The sequence below is a fragment of the Haemorhous mexicanus genome, chromosome 4, assembly GCF_027477595.1.
Source record: "Haemorhous mexicanus isolate bHaeMex1 chromosome 4, bHaeMex1.pri, whole genome shotgun sequence".
Lineage (NCBI taxonomy): Eukaryota > Metazoa > Chordata > Aves > Passeriformes > Fringillidae > Haemorhous > Haemorhous mexicanus.
In genome coordinates, this window is record NC_082344.1 from 77,952,011 (window position 1) to 77,974,299 (window position 22,289).

At 43.7% G+C, this 22,289-nt stretch overlaps 2 long non-coding RNA genes across 2 annotated transcripts; both read left to right on the forward strand.

Moving 5' to 3' along the window:
• Window positions 1-4,055: 4,055 nt before the first annotated feature.
• LOC132326973 (uncharacterized) lies at window positions 4,056-4,869 on the forward strand. The gene is made up of 2 exons (XR_009486395.1): window positions 4,056-4,241; window positions 4,643-4,869. It is a non-coding gene; the product is annotated as an uncharacterized LOC132326973 (long non-coding RNA).
• A 13,433-nt stretch (window positions 4,870-18,302) lies between these two features.
• Window positions 18,303-19,116, forward strand: LOC132326974 (uncharacterized). The gene is made up of 2 exons (XR_009486396.1): window positions 18,303-18,488; window positions 18,890-19,116. It is a non-coding gene; the product is annotated as an uncharacterized LOC132326974 (long non-coding RNA).
• The last annotated feature ends 3,173 nt before the right edge of the window (window positions 19,117-22,289 follow it).

Genomic DNA, 22,289 nt, shown 5'->3' on the forward strand with positions numbered 1-22,289 from the left:
ATAGAAGTATTATATAAATAGAAATCTAAAGAAAGAAATATACCATCGATATAGACAGATATGTATAAAAACGCAAAACATAAATAAATACAAACCATAGGAGTAGATGTAATATATTATACAAATTACCTAACGCATCAATGTCCGGTATAAAGATGCATGTGAATGTAAACATGAAACATTTAAATCTAAAATAGATTTAAATATGGTTTTAAAGAAAGGGCGCTTGTTTCGTTCCTGTTGGCTAAGAGGCAGGTTTTCGGCGTTTATTTCAGAGGATTTTCTGGGGGATGGCAGCCGGTTTTTTGCCCGCCTTCCCCGCCCGCAGCCGAGCGCGGTACCGCCCCCCGGACGGGCAGCGGCCGGGACGCGTCCGTGCCGAGGCCCGCGCGCCATCGCGCCCTGGGGGGCGGCTCGGCCGGGACGCGCTTGACCTTCCCAAGATGGCGGCCAAAAGGGCGGGAAAAAGGAGCACCGCGGTCTGTATACCAGACTGCCTGCCCGCCGGCCCGGCGGGATTTTCCGTGAGGTATGCAGCGCCGGGCACACGGGCCCTGGGTCAGTGGCGCAGCTGGCGGACGGGTGGCGGGCGGGCGCCGACAGGCAATGGCACGGACGCCTCTCTCTGCCGGGGACCCGCAGCCGCCGCCGTCCCGGGACTCGGGAGAGGCTCGGCCGGGAGCCGGGTGACCTTCCCAAGATGGCGGCAGGAAGGGGGGGCGCAGTCGAGGCTCGCGGTCCGTTCGCTGCGCTGCCCGCACGGCGCCCCCGTGGCGGCGCCGGCCCGTCGGGGCTTTCCGCGGTGGTTCCGGTGCGGGGCTGGCGGGCTGTGGGCTCGGCAGCGCCGCGGGCGGGCGGGCGGGTTTTGGGGGGCCGCTGACGGGCACTGGCGTGGTGGCCTCTCTTCGCCGAGGTACTCAGGGTGCATCCTCTGCTGCTGGAGGGGGCTTTTGTACTGGGGAAGCTTATTTTATTTTTCCGAATGAAAATAAGCTGCCCGGTATGCCCGTGTAGGCGTCAGTAAAACGCGTGCTTTGGTAGGGAATTTAGTACTTAAAAGTAGGGGGTTTATTTGATTTAAGCGTGGATGAGTCTCCAATGACTCGATAGTCACACCAATGTCAATATTACAGCCTGGCAGGTGACCGCGTTGGAGAGAGGAGGGCGGCTGCCAGCAGGCAGCCCCCCGGGGAAAACAGGGGAGTTTCAGTGGTTTCTGGAGCCTGAGGAACAGGGAGATGCCCTGAGCTAAGCAGGAGTTAAGCGCAGTCATGCGGAGGCCTGGCTGTTACGATTGAAGGTCGCTTCGTGAATATCGATAGTTTCTGTAGGTATTTTTATATCTATAGAAAGATAAAAAGTAAAAGTAGACTATAGAGCATTGTGCAGGAGAAGAAGAACCCTTTATGTAAGATGTGACCTGAGGGGCATCATGCCAGGCTGTCCCTTCCAGACTGGGAAGGATTCAGTGTTTTGTATGGCACGATGGAGAGTTTTGAAAAGTAAGATTTCCTCTTCGGTGCAGGTCCGATGGGTGAGGCCTGGCAGCTTGTGCACTGCCACTGTGCTACCCTGCGTGCCTCTCCTTCCCTCCCTGCTCCGCAGGCACAGCACGGGATCAGCAGGGAGAGGCGGCTCTGTCGTGGAGGATCCAGGAGCTCGGCGTGCGTGTCTGAGCCTGCAGCTGCGAGCCGCAGCAGGACCCAAGGTCTGCACACGCCTGTGTACAGGTACTCTCAGAAATGTTGACTGTCCTGACTGAGCTCTCAGGAGCTGGCAGTGCCAGCCTGGAGAACAAGAGTAACTTCCAGCCTTTTCTTTTGTCTCCGTGTCCAGTGTTCAGTCTAATTCCTGCTGGGCCTTTGCCCATCATGGTGTGAAATGCTTCAGGGAATAAAGGGGGGGAAAAAAGCGGGGGGAAAAGAAAAAAAGATCAAACAGTGGTCTAAACCTCAGGAGGAAGAAGACATCTGTCAGGACACACTCTTAAGAGAAATGGGATAAAGAATACTTGTTTACTAAATCTTTCGTATCTGTAGCTAGTTCAAAGACAGTCAAAGCCAGTCCTTCCCGTTAGAAGGGCAAAAGAAGAACAGAGAAGCCCTCAGCCTAAGCCATTGGAAGCAGCAGCAGCAGCTTTGTGTACTCCGGTGTGGCAGGCATTCCTGGGTTGGCTTTTTTTCTTTTGCATCTAGCACCGGTAGAGGAAAGTTCTTTGCAAGGTGATCGTTCCAGCCTTGAATTGAAATGTGAGCAAAGAGGAGCTTCCTCAGTTGGATTTGGGTTTATTCATGGCACTTGTAAACAGAGTTAAGGTGAAGATAACACGGGCAGGGAGTGTGCCGTGGGTTACCACAAGCGATAAAGGATTTTGGGACGGTGACAAGGCAGTTTCCCCTTCAACGTATTGTTTTTTTTTTTCTAGAAGAATGATGCGAGAACAGAAAAGTTGCAATGGCATTGCAGTTCCCTGCACAGAAAATAGCCAGGGAGGTGAAGCCCGGCCAAGTGGTGCCGTTCGACTGCGCCCCGACTGGGAGCATCAGGTGAGTGACGAGGACTGAGCCGCTCCCCCCCTTTAGCAAGCACACCGGCAGTGTCAAGCCGGATCACCCTTTTCCAGACCGCTGGCATGTGCTTGGGGACAATAACCTGTACTTTTCACAGCCAGGTCTTCTGAGCCACAGCACCTCCTGCTCTGCGGTGGCCACTGCTCACTGATCCCAGTGAAAACAAACTTGTGTACAGGCACTCTGCAAAACTCCCACCTTAGATGCCACTGAAGCGCAGCTTTGGCTTTCGGGCGTCTCCCCCGCAGGCCGTCCCGTGTGTCGTTTCCGCAGAGGATTCCTTGTTAGTTAATTACTTCGTTTTGTTTTTAATTTCCAAAGAATATCAGTTGACTTTTACAGCTTCTTCAGTGCTCCCCAAGCTTCATGCCACACCTAAATGCTCATCTTCGCTGCCTGAAGGTCCTTTCTGACCTGAACGATTCTATGACTTTGGTCCGTACTTCAGCTTAAGGGAAAAGCTGCACGTTGATTGGGTTTTGGAGAAAAAGATTTGAACGTCCAGCTGTGAATTGATCTTGTGTTTTGTCTTCCAGGTTCATTCCCATTGTGATCTGCAAATGGCAAATCAGGGTTGCTCTTTGTTAAAACCAAAAGCGCTCTCAGAATGTTGATGGAGGTGATGATTGCAGGGGCGATGCTTCTGGAGAATAGCTCCCCCATCTTCCCCAGGGCCTGGGCAGAGAGAGGTGGAGCTCGGAGTCCCCCCAGTCCTCCCGCGGGTGCTGGCGTCTGCAGCGCCATCGGGACGGGATCCACGGCGCAGCTCCCTCCTCCAGAGGCCGAAAGCTCAGCCTCCAGTTTCGTGCAGGGTGATCACCTTTCCAGGGCAATACAAGCACTTCCCAAGAGCAGCTGGTGAGGATGGCGCAGAAGCAAGGACAAGGGTGCAGTGAAAAGTTTGGTGCATCGATCCAGCTTCCGGACATGGTAGGGAAGACACACCGTTTGATAAAACACCAAACACGGTACTTTTCATTCTTTGTGTTTTTCTGTGCCCCCATTGTGATCACCCCTGGAAGTATTATTTTCGAAAAACATATCTAGGAGAGAAATCGTAACCTGCTTTGCGTCCTTCTGCCTGGAAGGGTTGTGACACAGGGAAGTGAGGAAGGGGCTGGCCGGGGTCAGCCTCTGCTGAGCCTCAGCTCTGGCTGCTGCTCCTGCTTCCCGGGTACAGCCAAAAGCTGTCATGATCAAAAGAGCAGGCAGCCCTTCTGTCCTGAGTCACAGGGGCCATTTCTTCCTGAGTGACTCAAGATGGGAAATCATTCTTGGAGCTTCAAAAGAAAAAAAAAAAAAAAACCTCACGCAATCATTTCTAAGTGTGTATATATACACATAGATTTCCTTCAATGAAGAAGAAAATCTTAGAAATATCATGTCACGTCTGGCTTCCTAGAGAACATCCTTATCTCTGGGCTTCTGAAATCAAATGTCTGTGCATTTATAGACCATTTCCCCTCTTTTGATGTGCTTCCCACAGTGATCTTCTACCCTGCCCCACGGCAAGAAGAGTTTGGTGATTTTGCTGCTCTGCTCTCTCAAGGGTGTTGCAGGCTGCGTAGCAGGGAGTGAAGCCCTTGTCGCTGCTCATCAGACACTTTCCTACAGAATTCTCCCTGCAGTGATAAAATTAGACTGGTGTTAGTGAGCTGCCAAGTAGAGCAGGTAACATTGGACAAGAATGGTTTCTGAGCTGCTGTTCACTAGCACGTGTTTCCCCTTTCCAGCGCGGTGCCGCCGCCCAAGAAAGGATTTTTGTGGGTCAGCCAGATGTGCTCCTGCCTCCCACTGAGGCTCTGAGATGGAGCCGAGTTTGCATTCCAGTTTATTGCAACAGAGGGTCACGGGAAATTTCCTCAGCTATCTCAGGCACAGAGCCATGGAAGCAAGTAAGCCTGAGCTCCTGCGTGCTTGCTGTGAGCCTTGGGACGAGTGTGCATCATTGCAGGCTTGGAATTTATTGAAATGTGCTAAGGAAACCGGCTCGGGGGGGGGAGGGAGGGAGGGAGGGAGGGGAAATCCTCTCTTCACATGTGCCAATCCTTCTCTGAAACTCACCCCGGCAGGACAGCACGAAGACTGAACGTGTAAGAAGATGTGGGGTGCAATGGAGAACCTGGCAGGAGCATCCGACGCACACGTGCACGAGTTTTGCTTTTTGCTTGGATTGAAACTCAAAAGTTGTAAGGAATTTGGGAATGAGATGGGACGTTTCAGAAGAAGAGGAAGGAGGAGAAGAAGTTGTTGTTACAGTCCTGGCAAAATCCTTTGTTCTAGCTAATAAAAGAAGTTAGTTTTAAAAAAAAAAAAAAAAAAAAAAAAAAAAAAAAAAAGTGTTTTTTTTTTTTCCTTGAATATTATATTCGTTGGTGGTGTATGGTGTGTTGCTTTATTTCTTGGTATTCTTAACTCTCTGTCATTGTTTTCTTTTTGAGTGAGGCTAACTTTATGGATGGGTTGGTTTGTATTTGAGTAGGATTAATTTCAGTAGGTTTCTTGAATAGACTTGGGATATTGTTGGGATTTTGGTTTTGTTTATTGGATGTATAAACAGAGAGATTTGGTAGGGCTAGCTCGGCTGCTGGAGTTTTGGGTGTTAATTTATTAGATGGCTTTTGTTAAAAGCCGTTTTAAAATTGTTGAAAGTTTTCTTAAAAAGGTCGTGGTTTAAAGGTGGTTTTTAAGAATTGATTGTATTGTTTTATGCTGTTTGTAGCTGGTGTACCAGAAGGGATATGGTGTACTTCTTGAGTGTTACGGTTTTAGCTTTCCCAAGTTCCGATTTATTTCTGGTGTGATGGGTTTTGTTTAGTTTTATCTTTGGGGACAGGGGCATTTTTATGGTGGGTTTTTATAGGCAACATTTTTTAAAATTTGGGTAGTGGTATTTTTAGTATTTTAATAGTTTAGATTTTTTATTTGTATGCTTTTAATTAGTTTTTTTTTAATTTTTAAGATAATTTTTATAGATTATTTGTTCTTATTTGTGAGTTAGCATAAAGGTGGAGCTTTGGGGGCTTTTTGTAGTAATGTTTAGGGTCAGTTGCACAGTTTTGAGTTCAGTGAGTCGGTTTGATTTATTTTTTCATGGGTTTTTGTTTTTATTAGCAGTTATTTCATTTTCAATGTGTGTTTGAGTTTTTTGGGTTTCTGAGCTACTGGTTTGGGAGGAAGTTTAGGATTGGAATGGATGGGGGGGTTTGGGCTAGTTATAGAGGGGTTTTAAAATTTATTTCCAGTTGGGTTTCTGTGAGTTTTTAATGGGGTGAAGTGTAGTGGGGCCTTTGTTCTTTGTTAGTAGCAGAAATAGGTTTTGTTTGGATGTGCTGCGATGGGACGAGCGTGCCCTGCGCGCCGGCGCTGACCGAGGCGCGTCGGGATTTCTCTGGTTCTGACGTGTCAGGTGAGTGAGTTGATATGGTTTATTAGACAGGTCAAAATAGAAATAAAAATAAATTTGAAAGGAAATCTAAAACTATAACTGTAAACATAAACATGGAAAACAGATAAATATATAAAACTATCATATAATGTATGTTATTGTGACATACTATAATATATGGAAAATAGAGTCTAATATATATACACAAATATATATAAGTAGAGATTGTAAATATAAAAATATTCACTATAGTTTAAAAGAAATTGGGGGTTTTTTTTTGTTTTTATTAGGTTATAGGCTGGGTTCTTTTATAAATAGTAGAAATATAAATAATATAAAACTATAAATCCAACTATACAAATCTATAATATATCTACTGATACCTATAAATATTTAATATAACTAAATATAAGTAATATAAATATATAGTATAAAGACAGGTCTGTTCTTCAAGGCATTCTCTATACTAGATAATCTATAAATATAGTAAAAAATAGAAATGTACATGTGAATATAATGATGAAAAATGAAATTATTTTTAAACTTTTAAATACGGTTTAACCGAAGGGGTGTCTTTGGTTTTTATTTGGTTAGAGACAGGGGCTTTATTTTAAACAAGGCAAGTATTATAGAAATGTAAATCGAAATATAGAAATATATTATATAAAGATATGTAACTATAATTAAACTCTAAATGTAAACCTAAATATAAATATGTGTAAGTAATGTGAAGAGATGTAATCTAGAATATCAATAACATTATAGGGCAATTGAAATTATAAATATAAATGGGAAAATAAATACGAAAAATATTACTATAAAATATGTTAATATAATTTAAAAGAAAGGTCGTTTTTTCTTTTTATTTGGTGTGAGGCAGGGTTTTTGTTTTAAATAATATGAATATAGATATTATTGTTTGATATTTCTAAATATCGAAATATAGAAAGAAGATATGAAAATACAGATATAGAAATATAAGCTAGAAATATATATAAATAATAGGAAGAGGTGTAATATAGAACACAAATGACACCATACATTAAGATATATACGAGTATAAATATGAAAAATAAAATAAAAAATAATGAAATACATTTTAAAGGAAAGGGGTTCTTTTTGGCTTTTATTTGGGTAAAGGCAGGGGTTTAATTAGAAATAATGTAAGTGTTACAGAAGTAAAAATCTTAACCCGAAATATCTAATCAGTATATAAAAATATGTATAAAACCATAGAAATAAACCTAAGTAATGGGAACAGATGAAATATAGAAATTCAATTTCTATCTAAATAGAAATTTGTAAGTATAAATTGTTAAATTACATGATACACCAATATATACATGATAGATATAAATGTGAATATAAATATGAAAAAATATAAAAAGTAAAATAGATACTGTTTTAAAGGAATGTTCGGGTTTGGGCTGGTTTTTGGGGGTTTTTTTGTTTTGTGTTTTTCTTTTTGTTTCTTATTGGGTGAGAGGCAGGGTTTAATTTCTTCCGGCTTATTTTTTGGCATTTCTTTCAGAGGAGTTTTCGGCGGGGGCCGCCCCTGTTCTCTCTCGCCGCCTTCCCTGCCCGCAGCCCCAAGGCGCGCGGCTGCCCCCGGCTGGGGCGCGCGGCGGTGCTGCCGCCTTGTGGGCAGAGCGCGGTACTGCAGCCCGGCACAGGCAGGCGTCCCCGCAGCCGCCATGTTGGGAGTGGCGTGCGGCGGGTGTCGCGGAGCCGCTTGACCTTCTCAAGGTGGCGGCCAAAAGGGCGGGCAAGTTGAAGACCCGCGGTCCGTCTAACCGAACTGCCTGCACGGCACCCCGGCGCCAGGGCGGCCCCGGCAGGATTTTCTGTGGCGTTTCATGTGTCCCGGACGCGGGCTGTCGGCTCAGCGGCGCGGTGGGCGGGCGCTTTTCGGCGGGTTTCTGACAGGCATCTGCGTAAACGCCTCTCTCTGCTGCTGGGTCTTCTCGCGGCCGCCATGTTGAGAGTGGCGTGTCGCGAATGTCGCGGACTTTCTCTGACCTTCTCAAGATGGCGGTGAAAAAGAAGGCCCCGCGGTCGGTCTAACCGGACTGCCTGCACAGCACCCTGACGCCTGCGCGGCCACGGCGGGATTTTTTGTGGCGTATCAAGTGCCTCGGACGCGGGCTGTGAGCTCAGGTGAGTCGCGGACGGTTGTAATTTGGCGTGTTTCTGACAGGCATCTGCGTAAACGCCTCACGGTGGGGGGGGGTCCTCGTTTGGCCGCCATGTTGGGAGTGGAGTGTCGCGGATGTCGCGGACTCGCTTGACCTTCTCAAGGTGGCGGCATAAAGGGCGGGAAAATCGAAGCGCGCCCCTCCCGGTAAGTCTGCCGCCTTGTGGACAGAGAGCGGTACTGCAGCCCCCCCGAGCCAGCGCCCTGCCCATCCCCAGGCGTTGGAAGCGACCGCAAAAAGGGCGCTAGAGGGATAGAGATCTGTACAAAGAGATAGAAATAGGGATCGTAAACAGAAAAATATTTAAATGTCGTTTAAAAAAAATTGGGGCTTTTTTGGTTTTTATTAGGTTATAGGCTGGAGTTTTTGAAAAGGATTATAAATATAAATAATATAAAAATATAAATCCGACTATACAAATATATACTATATATACCGATACCTGTAAATATCTAATATAAATAAATTAAACTTATAGAAATACCTATTATAAAAATACTATATCTGATAGATTAAAAGGTTTTCTCTAGACTATATATCACATCTATAAATATAACGAATAAAAATTATAAATGGACATGTAAATATAATTAGGCAGAACAAAATTATTTTTAAATCTTTAAATAGGTTGTAAATAAAGGGGTGTTTCTGGTTTTCATTTGGTTAGAGGCAAGGGTTTTATTTTAAATAATGTAAATATTTTAGAAATATTTTCTATATCTAAATAGAGAAAGATAAAATAAATGTATAAAGATATACACCTATAACTAAACGATAAATTTAAATTTAAATATGAATATATGTAAGTAATATGAAGAGGTGTCATTTAGAATATAAATAATATTAGGCGGCAAAATAATTCATTCGTATGAATGTGTATATAAATATGAAAAATGTAAATATAAAGATATGTAAATATAGGTTAAAAGAAAGGGTTCTTTTCGTTTTTATTTGGTTAGAGGCAGGGCTTTTATTTTAAATAATATGAATATAGATATTATTGTTTTCTATTTCTAAATATAGAACTATATAATCAGGATATAAATGTAGATATAAAGTATAAATCAATAGAAATAATAGGAAGAGAAGTAATAGAGAGCAGAAATAATTAATATATACATTAATATACATTTGAAATGTAAATGTGAGTCTAAATATAAAAACCATAAGTAAAAAAAAAATTAAATACAGTTAAAAAAAAGTGGTTCTTCTCGGCTTTTATTTGGTTCGAGGCAGGTTTATTTTTTTAAATAATAGAAGTGTTACAGAAGTAAAAAACTTAACCAGACATATATAATCAAGATAAAAACATATGTATAAAAATATATAAATAAATATAAACAATAGGAATGTATGTAATATAGAATATAAATTTATATACAGATAGAAAACGATAAACATAAATGTACAAATAAACGTTGTACATCAATATACATTTTTAAATAGAAAGGACTATAAATCTAAAAAAAAAAAAAATTTAAATATTTTTTACAACAAAGGGTTGGTGGTTTTTTTTTTTTTTTTTCGTTTTTATTGGGTTAGAGGCAGGGGTTTTGTTTTAAATAATATGAATATAGATATTATTTTTGTCTATTTCTAAATATAAAAATATATAATCAGGATATAAATATATAGATAGAGAAATATAAAATAGAAATAAATATAATAGGGAGAGATGTAATATAGAACACAAATGACACTATACATGAATACACATTTAAACTGTACATGGGAGTATAAATATGAAAAATGTAATTTAAAAAAAATCAAATAAAGTTTAAAAGAAAGGGGTTCTTTTTGGCTTTTATTTGGGTAGAGGCAGGGGTTTTATTTGAAATCATATGATTGTTACAGAATTATAAAATCTTAACCAGAAATATATAATCAATATGTAAAATATATTAATAAATCTAAGTAATAGGAATCGATTAAATATAGAATATAAATGTATATATCAATAGAAAATTATAAATATAGAAATCAACATTAGGCATCAATATACATTCTAAATCGAAATTTGGGTATAAACATGAAAAATTTGAAAATAAAATATATTTAAATATTGTTTAAAAGAAAGGCTTGGGTTGTTCTTTGTTGACTTTTTTTTGCTTTTTAGCCGCCTGGTGGGCAGAGCGCGGTACTGCAGCCCCCCGAGGTTAGCCGACAATAGCCGAGTGGAGCCGAAGAACCGAAAATAGCCGAGTGGAGCCGAAGAACCGAAAATAGCCGAGTGGAGCCGAAGAACCGAAAATAGCCGAGTGGAGCCGAAGAACCGAAAATAGCCGAGTGCAGCCGAAGAACCGAAAATAGCCGAGGGTGGACGGAAATAGCCGAGTGGAGCCGAAGAACCGAATAGGACCGAGTTTAGACGAACCGTGCCGAGTTCAGCACGAGAACTTCTCCCCTCCTTTTTCGAGGTGCATTGGGTGTCCCAAGGAGGGCTGGGTTCCTCAGCGGGGGTCTTAGGAGTTGGCGCTGATTCTGCTTTTTCTGAAGGTGTATCAAAGCGTGCTACCTGAATGACAGTTCTCTCCCCTGGAAAGCTTTCTCTCAATGCCATCAGCGCACGAACGCGTTTTAGTTGTGGAACCAGACGGAATGAGAAAAGCCAACACCCGTAGCAGATTTCTGTTTGCTCTGGGTCTGTGAGAAGCGGGCTCTGCGCTGGTCACCGAGAGGCGCTGTTGGAGAGTGGCACCAGCGCCAGGTGTGAGTGTGACGATGATTGAGGGCTCGGAGCAGCCCCAGGTGTGAGTGTGACGATGAGGAGGGGCCGGCTCCTGCCGGGGTCTGTTTTAGGGGGAGGGTTTGCCTCAGCTCCCTTTTGCATGGTGCTGCTGCTGAGTAGCGGGGTTCCCGGGGCTGTCTCGTGGAAGGACGGTGAGAGCTTCTCACGGGCTCTGGGGGAACACCAGGATGCGCGCTTGGATACGCGGAGCGTTGCTTAAAGGAGGTGCCGAGAGACAGAGCTTTGTGCCGGGAAGCGGCAGCCGAACAGGTGAGCCCGTGTGGACTCGGAGCGGGGACTTTTGTCCTTTCCCTTCTCAATTTCATCTTGCCAGTCCCTCCCCGGTTCCCCAGGAACAAAAATGGAGCTTATGAGGACAAAAGAAATTAAGGAGAGGGAAGCAGCTACTCTTCTATTATTGTCTGTGTTTGAACCGGGGGGGGGGGATCCCCCTTCACTTGCGGTTTTAAGGGTGTTGATTGAAGGAAAACCTGCCTTTTCCAGGCTGTTAGGGCTATCACAGGGGCGACAGGGAATCCCTGCGTTCTGTTTTAAGGGGAATTGGAAAAATATCGTGGTCGTATTGTGAGTTTGATTTGAAGGCAGCCACCCCATTTTCATCATCCTAAGGTTTAAATTGAGGGGGCAGCCCTGTTGTCCCTCCTTCTCGAGGGTTCGAATTGGGGTCCAAATCCCTCTTTGCCATCAGTTGAAGGCTTTCATTTGAGGAGAACCCCTTATTTTCTGTTATTACAGGGGGTGAAACTGAAGGGGAGAACACACATTTATTCGCCCTTGTTGAAGCGAGGTGAGCCCCGCCCGCGGCGTCCGTTTCGGGGTACAATTGCGGGCACCTCCAGCTCTCGCAGCGTTCGCAGGCTTGCGATCGGGCCGCGCCGCAGCGTTCGAGGGCGCTTCTTCTGCCCGTGGCCCGGCCCCGAACGTTCCCGCTCGGGAGCCCTCCCGGCACCGCCCGGGCGCTCGCTGAGGCGGACGGGGAATTTGGCGCGGCGGGGCTGCCGCGGCAGCGCCGGTGCGAGCCGTGCCGGAGCCGAGCGGGGCTGTGCCGGGCCGGCGGGCGGGAGAGGCGGCCCGGGCCCTGCGCTGGCCCGGCCGGTGCCGGCCGCTCTGCCCGCTCCGGGCGCGGGGCTCGGGCGCCGCCGGGGCCCCCTGGGCCCGGTGCCGGCCCCGCCGGGCCGGGGGAGCGGGCGGGGGGCTCCGGGGCGGCGCCGCCCCTGCGCGCCGGAGGAGCCGCTGTCCTGCCGGCAGCCGCGCTCCGTCCGTGCCGGCAGCGCGGGCTTCGATTGCTGAAAGTTCTTGGACGTCGTGGTTTCGAGGCGGGTTTTGGGAATCGATTGCATCGGTTCGTTCTGTTTGCAGTTGCTGGATGCTAAGGGATAGGGTGTTTTTCCTGAATGCTGTGGATCTCGGTTCAGGTGGTGACGATAAAGGTTTGTTTTGAATGGAGTTTTGTTGTCGGATTTTTTTTTTTTTTTTTTTTTTTTTTTTTTTTTTTTTTGCCGGGGTGTGCGATGTTTTCTAAAGGTGTGCGATGGTTTTTATGGGTCGTAGCGTGAAGTAGAGGTTAGGCGTTTAATTCTGTTGTGGTGGCTTTTAGTAGCGTGAGTGTGTAGCGTTTGTTCTGGTGGGCTTGAGGTAGCGTCAGGTAGTTAATAGCAGCGGGGTTTTAAAGATATTGATAATTGCGTTTGTGTTTATCGTCTTACAGGGCTTTCATTTATTTGGTTTGTTCGATTGTAGCGTATGTTTTATTGTGACGGATCGTTTGGGAGATATTGTTTATGGTTCCGTTTCTTTTTAGGCTTTGTGTTCATTTCTAGGCGGCGTTTTATTTTGATAGATTGAGGCACTATGGGTTGATTCAGTTAGGATTTTTTTGTTGTTGTTGTAAATTTAAGTTTATTTAAATTTAAGTTTTCGGTTGGGTTTTTGGTTGGGTTTTTTTGGTGGTGCTTTTTTTTTTTTTTTTTGGCCTTTGATATATTTGGTTGTTGTTTATCAGGGGTTTTTTTTTTTGGAACATGGGTATTTATAGGGTGGGTCTTTTTAAGTAGTTTTTTTATTTGGGTAGTTATTTTCTTATTTTGTAGTGGTTGAGATTTTTTTCTATTTCGTTAATTAGTTCGGTTTTTAAAGTTATTTTTACAGAGTATTGGTTATTCTTTGACTTAGTGTAGAGGTAGAAATTTTTTTTATTTTTTTCTTTTTTTTTTTTTTTTTTTTTAGTAAAGTTCAGGGTCATTGGCACTGCTTGGAGTTTAGTAAGGTGGTTTGAATTTTTCCTCGTAGTTTTGGTGATTTGCTGTGTGCGTTTCTATTGGGTTTTCTTTTATATTCGTTGCATTTTTCTGATGTGATGAGAATTGTTACGGCAAAGAGCGTTGTGTGGCTTTTTGCTGGCCGTCGGTTGGCTGGTGGAGGTATCTGGATGCTTTTGGAGGATATTGGTGGGAATTTGATGCTGTTTGTTTTGTCCTATTATTTAGGAATTGGATTTTAAATGTAAAATTATAACTATAACGATAATGAAACAAAACAAATAGATGTATAAAAATGGGAATAAAACCCCTTAAAATTTAAATATAGACCGAATATATAAAAGTGAAACATGTAACATGAATCATTATATATTACAATAAGCTATTATAATTTTTAATACAGAGTATTACATCTGTTTATAGATATCTAAAGATCTAGATTATAAATAGAAACAAAGCCCCAATCAAAATATAAATATAGAAATGGATGACAAATATATGCAGACATATATAACAATATAAGATAATTATAAATACAGAATAATAAAAATCGATACAATACATAATACAAGTAATACTGTATATATCTTATGATAATATATTATAGGAAATGTGTATTGGATATATATAAGTAGAGTACATCAATATGTTATCGTATACTATATAACAAATTATAAATATAAATATGAAAATTATAAATATAAAAATATTTTTAAATAGTAAAGCGGGTTTTTTTTTGTCAATAGGCAGAGTTTTGATTGTAAAAATTTTAGATACAAATAATATAAAGGTGGCAATCTAAGGATAGAAATAGATCATAAATACATACAGATATATATAAAATTTAAAAATATAAGAAAAAATTAGTTGTAGCAGTAGATATGATACATAATAGAAATAATAATTTAAATACTTTTTTAGAATTTTATATATCTTATATGTAATCACTATTATAATGCATCAAAAGAAACGAAAGAATCATATGTGAATATAATTTTAGGAAGTAGAAATAAAAATACTTCAATGGCGTTTAAAATAAGGGGGGGTTGTATTTATTTTGTTAGAGACAGGGTTTTTATTTTGAATAATAGAAGTATTATATAAATAGAAATCTAAAGAAAGAAATATACCATCGATATAGACAGATATGTATAAAAACGCAAAACATAAATAAATACAAACCATAGGAGTAGATGTAATATATTATACAAATTACCTAACGCATCAATGTCCGGTATAAAGATGCATGTGAATGTAAACATGAAACATTTAAATCTAAAATAGATTTAAATATGGTTTTAAAGAAAGGGCGCTTGTTTCGTTCCTGTTGGCTAAGAGGCAGGTTTTCGGCGTTTATTTCAGAGGATTTTCTGGGGGATGGCAGCCGGTTTTTTGCCCGCCTTCCCCGCCCGCAGCCGAGCGCGGTACCGCCCCCCGGACGGGCAGCGGCCGGGACGCGTCCGTGCCGAGGCCCGCGCGCCATCGCGCCCTGGGGGGCGGCTCGGCCGGGACGCGCTTGACCTTCCCAAGATGGCGGCCAAAAGGGCGGGAAAAAGGAGCACCGCGGTCTGTATACCAGACTGCCTGCCCGCCGGCCCGGCGGGATTTTCCGTGAGGTATGCAGCGCCGGGCACACGGGCCCTGGGTCAGTGGCGCAGCTGGCGGACGGGTGGCGGGCGGGCGCCGACAGGCAATGGCACGGACGCCTCTCTCTGCCGGGGACCCGCAGCCGCCGCCGTCCCGGGACTCGGGAGAGGCTCGGCCGGGAGCCGGGTGACCTTCCCAAGATGGCGGCAGGAAGGGGGGGCGCAGTCGAGGCTCGCGGTCCGTTCGCTGCGCTGCCCGCACGGCGCCCCCGTGGCGGCGCCGGCCCGTCGGGGCTTTCCGCGGTGGTTCCGGTGCGGGGCTGGCGGGCTGTGGGCTCGGCAGCGCCGCGGGCGGGCGGGCGGGTTTTGGGGGGCCGCTGACGGGCACTGGCGTGGTGGCCTCTCTTCGCCGAGGTACTCAGGGTGCATCCTCTGCTGCTGGAGGGGGCTTTTGTACTGGGGAAGCTTATTTTATTTTTCCGAATGAAAATAAGCTGCCCGGTATGCCCGTGTAGGCGTCAGTAAAACGCGTGCTTTGGTAGGGAATTTAGTACTTAAAAGTAGGGGGTTTATTTGATTTAAGCGTGGATGAGTCTCCAATGACTCGATAGTCACACCAATGTCAATATTACAGCCTGGCAGGTGACCGCGTTGGAGAGAGGAGGGCGGCTGCCAGCAGGCAGCCCCCCGGGGAAAACAGGGGAGTTTCAGTGGTTTCTGGAGCCTGAGGAACAGGGAGATGCCCTGAGCTAAGCAGGAGTTAAGCGCAGTCATGCGGAGGCCTGGCTGTTACGATTGAAGGTCGCTTCGTGAATATCGATAGTTTCTGTAGGTATTTTTATATCTATAGAAAGATAAAAAGTAAAAGTAGACTATAGAGCATTGTGCAGGAGAAGAAGAACCCTTTATGTAAGATGTGACCTGAGGGGCATCATGCCAGGCTGTCCCTTCCAGACTGGGAAGGATTCAGTGTTTTGTATGGCACGATGGAGAGTTTTGAAAAGTAAGATTTCCTCTTCGGTGCAGGTCCGATGGGTGAGGCCTGGCAGCTTGTGCACTGCCACTGTGCTACCCTGCGTGCCTCTCCTTCCCTCCCTGCTCCGCAGGCACAGCACGGGATCAGCAGGGAGAGGCGGCTCTGTCGTGGAGGATCCAGGAGCTCGGCGTGCGTGTCTGAGCCTGCAGCTGCGAGCCGCAGCAGGACCCAAGGTCTGCACACGCCTGTGTACAGGTACTCTCAGAAATGTTGACTGTCCTGACTGAGCTCTCAGGAGCTGGCAGTGCCAGCCTGGAGAACAAGAGTAACTTCCAGCCTTTTCTTTTGTCTCCGTGTCCAGTGTTCAGTCTAATTCCTGCTGGGCCTTTGCCCATCATGGTGTGAAATGCTTCAGGGAATAAAGGGGGGGAAAAAAGCGGGGGGAAAAGAAAAAAAGATCAAACAGTGGTCTAAACCTCAGGAGGAAGAAGACATCTGTCAGGACACACTCTTAAGAGAAATGGGATAAAGAATACTTGTTTACTAAATCTTTCGTATCTGTAGCTAGTTCAAAGACAGTCAAAGCCAGTCCTTCCCGTTAGAAGGGCAAAAGAAGAACAGAGAAGCCCTCAGCCTAAGCCATTGGAAGCAGCAGCAGCAGCTTTGTGTACTCCGGTGTGGCAGGCATTCCTGGGTTGGCTTTTTTTCTTTTGCATCTAGCACCGGTAGAGGAAAGTTCTTTGCAAGGTGATCGTTCCAGCCTTGAATTGAAATGTGAGCAAAGAGGAGCTTCCTCAGTTGGATTTGGGTTTATTCATGGCACTTGTAAACAGAGTTAAGGTGAAGATAACACGGGCAGGGAGTGTGCCGTGGGTTACCACAAGCGATAAAGGATTTTGGGACGGTGACAAGGCAGTTTCCCCTTCAACGTATTGTTTTTTTTTTTCTAGAAGAATGATGCGAGAACAGAAAAGTTGCAATGGCATTGCAGTTCCCTGCACAGAAAATAGCCAGGGAGGTGAAGCCCGGCCAAGTGGTGCCGTTCGACTGCGCCCCGACTGGGAGCATCAGGTGAGTGACGAGGACTGAGCCGCTCCCCCCCTTTAGCAAGCACACCGGCAGTGTCAAGCCGGATCACCCTTTTCCAGACCGCTGGCATGTGCTTGGGGACAATAACCTGTACTTTTCACAGCCAGGTCTTCTGAGCCACAGCACCTCCTGCTCTGCGGTGGCCACTGCTCACTGATCCCAGTGAAAACAAACTTGTGTACAGGCACTCTGCAAAACTCCCACCTTAGATGCCACTGAAGCGCAGCTTTGGCTTTCGGGCGTCTCCCCCGCAGGCCGTCCCGTGTGTCGTTTCCGCAGAGGATTCCTTGTTAGTTAATTACTTCGTTTTGTTTTTAATTTCCAAAGAATATCAGTTGACTTTTACAGCTTCTTCAGTGCTCCCCAAGCTTCATGCCACACCTAAATGCTCATCTTCGCTGCCTGAAGGTCCTTTCTGACCTGAACGATTCTATGACTTTGGTCCGTACTTCAGCTTAAGGGAAAAGCTGCACGTTGATTGGGTTTTGGAGAAAAAGATTTGAACGTCCAGCTGTGAATTGATCTTGTGTTTTGTCTTCCAGGTTCATTCCCATTGTGATCTGCAAATGGCAAATCAGGGTTGCTCTTTGTTAAAACCAAAAGCGCTCTCAGAATGTTGATGGAGGTGATGATTGCAGGGGCGATGCTTCTGGAGAATAGCTCCCCCATCTTCCCCAGGGCCTGGGCAGAGAGAGGTGGAGCTCGGAGTCCCCCCAGTCCTCCCGCGGGTGCTGGCGTCTGCAGCGCCATCGGGACGGGATCCACGGCGCAGCTCCCTCCTCCAGAGGCCGAAAGCTCAGCCTCCAGTTTCGTGCAGGGTGATCACCTTTCCAGGGCAATACAAGCACTTCCCAAGAGCAGCTGGTGAGGATGGCGCAGAAGCAAGGACAAGGGTGCAGTGAAAAGTTTGGTGCATCGATCCAGCTTCCGGACATGGTAGGGAAGACACACCGTTTGATAAAACACCAAACACGGTACTTTTCATTCTTTGTGTTTTTCTGTGCCCCCATTGTGATCACCCCTGGAAGTATTATTTTCGAAAAACATATCTAGGAGAGAAATCGTAACCTGCTTTGCGTCCTTCTGCCTGGAAGGGTTGTGACACAGGGAAGTGAGGAAGGGGCTGGCCGGGGTCAGCCTCTGCTGAGCCTCAGCTCTGGCTGCTGCTCCTGCTTCCCGGGTACAGCCAAAAGCTGTCATGATCAAAAGAGCAGGCAGCCCTTCTGTCCTGAGTCACAGGGGCCATTTCTTCCTGAGTGACTCAAGATGGGAAATCATTCTTGGAGCTTCAAAAGAAAAAAAAAAAAAAAACCTCACGCAATCATTTCTAAGTGTGTATATATACACATAGATTTCCTTCAATGAAGAAGAAAATCTTAGAAATATCATGTCACGTCTGGCTTCCTAGAGAACATCCTTATCTCTGGGCTTCTGAAATCAAATGTCTGTGCATTTATAGACCATTTCCCCTCTTTTGATGTGCTTCCCACAGTGATCTTCTACCCTGCCCCACGGCAAGAAGAGTTTGGTGATTTTGCTGCTCTGCTCTCTCAAGGGTGTTGCAGGCTGCGTAGCAGGGAGTGAAGCCCTTGTCGCTGCTCATCAGACACTTTCCTACAGAATTCTCCCTGCAGTGATAAAATTAGACTGGTGTTAGTGAGCTGCCAAGTAGAGCAGGTAACATTGGACAAGAATGGTTTCTGAGCTGCTGTTCACTAGCACGTGTTTCCCCTTTCCAGCGCGGTGCCGCCGCCCAAGAAAGGATTTTTGTGGGTCAGCCAGATGTGCTCCTGCCTCCCACTGAGGCTCTGAGATGGAGCCGAGTTTGCATTCCAGTTTATTGCAACAGAGGGTCACGGGAAATTTCCTCAGCTATCTCAGGCACAGAGCCATGGAAGCAAGTAAGCCTGAGCTCCTGCGTGCTTGCTGTGAGCCTTGGGACGAGTGTGCATCATTGCAGGCTTGGAATTTATTGAAATGTGCTAAGGAAACCGGCTCTGGGGGGGGAGGGAGGGAGGGAGGGAGGGGAAATCCTCTCTTCACATGTGCCAATCCTTCTCTGAAACTCACCCCGGCAGGACAGCACGAAGACTGAACGTGTAAGAAGATGTGGGGTGCAATGGAGAACCTGGCAGGAGCATCCGACGCACACGTGCACGAGTTTTGCTTTTTGCTTGGATTGAAACTCAAAAGTTGTAAGGAATTTGGGAATGAGATGGGACGTTTCAGAAGAAGAGGAAGGAGGAGAAGAAGTTGTTGTTACAGTCCTGGCAAAATCCTTTGTTCTAGCTAATAAAAGAAGTTAGTTTTAAAAAAAAAAAAAAAAAAAAAAAAAAAAAAAAAAAGTGTTTTTTTTTTTTCCTTGAATATTATATTCGTTGGTGGTGTATGGTGTGTTGCTTTATTTCTTGGTATTCTTAACTCTCTGTCATTGTTTTCTTTTTGAGTGAGGCTAACTTTATGGATGGGTTGGTTTGTATTTGAGTAGGATTAATTTCAGTAGGTTTCTTGAATAGACTTGGGATATTGTTGGGATTTTGGTTTTGTTTATTGGATGTATAAACAGAGAGATTTGGTAGGGCTAGCTCGGCTGCTGGAGTTTTGGGTGTTAATTTATTAGATGGCTTTTGTTAAAAGCCGTTTTAAAATTGTTGAAAGTTTTCTTAAAAAGGTCGTGGTTTAAAGGTGGTTTTTAAGAATTGATTGTATTGTTTTATGCTGTTTGTAGCTGGTGTACCAGAAGGGATATGGTGTACTTCTTGAGTGTTACGGTTTTAGCTTTCCCAAGTTCCGATTTATTTCTGGTGTGATGGGTTTTGTTTAGTTTTATCTTTGGGGACAGGGGCATTTTTATGGTGGGTTTTTATAGGCAACATTTTTTAAAATTTGGGTAGTGGTATTTTTAGTATTTTAATAGTTTAGATTTTTTATTTGTATGCTTTTAATTAGTTTTTTTTTAATTTTTAAGATAATTTTTATAGATTATTTGTTCTTATTTGTGAGTTAGCATAAAGGTGGAGCTTTGGGGGCTTTTTGTAGTAATGTTTAGGGTCAGTTGCACAGTTTTGAGTTCAGTGAGTCGGTTTGATTTATTTTTTCATGGGTTTTTGTTTTTATTAGCAGTTATTTCATTTTCAATGTGTGTTTGAGTTTTTTGGGTTTCTGAGCTACTGGTTTGGGAGGAAGTTTAGGATTGGAATGGATGGGGGGGTTTGGGCTAGTTATAGAGGGGTTTTAAAATTTATTTCCAGTTGGGTTTCTGTGAGTTTTTAATGGGGTGAAATGTAGTGGGGCCTTTGTTCTTTGTTAGTAGCAGAAATAGGTTTTGTTTGGATGTGCTGCGATGGGACGAGCGTGCCCTGCGCGCCGGCGCTGACCGAGGCGCGTCGGGATTTCTCTGGTTCTGACGTGTCAGGTGAGTGAGTTGATATGGTTTATTAGACAGGTCAAAATAGAAATAAAAATAAATTTGAAAGGAAATCTAAAACTATAACTGTAAACATAAACATGGAAAACAGATAAATATATAAAACTATCATATAATGTATGTTATTGTGACATACTATAATATATGGAAAATAGAGTCTAATATATATACACAAATATATATAAGTAGAGATTGTAAATATAAAAATATTCACTATAGTTTAAAAGAAATTGGGGGTTTTTTTTTGTTTTTATTAGGTTATAGGCTGGGTTCTTTTATAAATAGTAGAAATATAAATAATATAAAACTATAAATCCAACTATACAAATCTATAATATATCTACTGATACCTATAAATATTTAATATAACTAAATATAAGTAATATAAATATATAGTATAAAGACAGGTCTGTTCTTCAAGGCATTCTCTATACTAGATAATCTATAAATATAGTAAAAAATAGAAATGTACATGTGAATATAATGATGAAAAATGAAATTATTTTTAAACTTTTAAATACGGTTTAACCGAAGGGGTGTCTTTGGTTTTTATTTGGTTAGAGACAGGGGCTTTATTTTAAACAAGGCAAGTATTATAGAAATGTAAATCGAAATATAGAAATATATTATATAAAGATATGTAACTATAATTAAACTCTAAATGTAAACCTAAATATAAATATGTGTAAGTAATGTGAAGAGATGTAATCTAGAATATCAATAACATTATAGGGCAATTGAAATTATAAATATAAATGGGAAAATAAATACGAAAAATATTACTATAAAATATGTTAATATAATTTAAAAGAAAGGTCGTTTTTTCTTTTTATTTGGTGTGAGGCAGGGTTTTTGTTTTAAATAATATGAATATAGATATTATTGTTTGATATTTCTAAATATCGAAATATAGAAAGAAGATATGAAAATACAGATATAGAAATATAAGCTAGAAATATATATAAATAATAGGAAGAGGTGTAATATAGAACACAAATGACACCATACATTAAGATATATACGAGTATAAATATGAAAAATAAAATAAAAAATAATGAAATACATTTTAAAGGAAAGGGGTTCTTTTTGGCTTTTATTTGGGTAAAGGCAGGGGTTTAATTAGAAATAATGTAAGTGTTACAGAAGTAAAAATCTTAACCCGAAATATCTAATCAGTATATAAAAATATGTATAAAACCATAGAAATAAACCTAAGTAATGGGAACAGATGAAATATAGAAATTCAATTTCTATCTAAATAGAAATTTGTAAGTATAAATTGTTAAATTACATGATACACCAATATATACATGATAGATATAAATGTGAATATAAATATGAAAAAATATAAAAAGTAAAATAGATACTGTTTTAAAGGAATGTTCGGGTTTGGGCTGGTTTTTGGGGGTTTTTTTGTTTTGTGTTTTTCTTTTTGTTTCTTATTGGGTGAGAGGCAGGGTTTAATTTCTTCCGGCTTATTTTTTGGCATTTCTTTCAGAGGAGTTTTCGGCGGGGGCCGCCCCTGTTCTCTCTCGCCGCCTTCCCTGCCCGCAGCCCCAAGGCGCGCGGCTGCCCCCGGCTGGGGCGCGCGGCGGTGCTGCCGCCTTGTGGGCAGAGCGCGGTACTGCAGCCCGGCACAGGCAGGCGTCCCCGCAGCCGCCATGTTGGGAGTGGCGTGCGGCGGGTGTCGCGGAGCCGCTTGACCTTCTCAAGGTGGCGGCCAAAAGGGCGGGCAAGTTGAAGACCCGCGGTCCGTCTAACCGAACTGCCTGCACGGCACCCCGGCGCCAGGGCGGCCCCGGCAGGATTTTCTGTGGCGTTTCATGTGTCCCGGACGCGGGCTGTCGGCTCAGCGGCGCGGTGGGCGGGCGCTTTTCGGCGGGTTTCTGACAGGCATCTGCGTAAACGCCTCTCTCTGCTGCTGGGTCTTCTCGCGGCCGCCATGTTGAGAGTGGCGTGTCGCGAATGTCGCGGACTTTCTCTGACCTTCTCAAGATGGCGGTGAAAAAGAAGGCCCCGCGGTCGGTCTAACCGGACTGCCTGCACAGCAC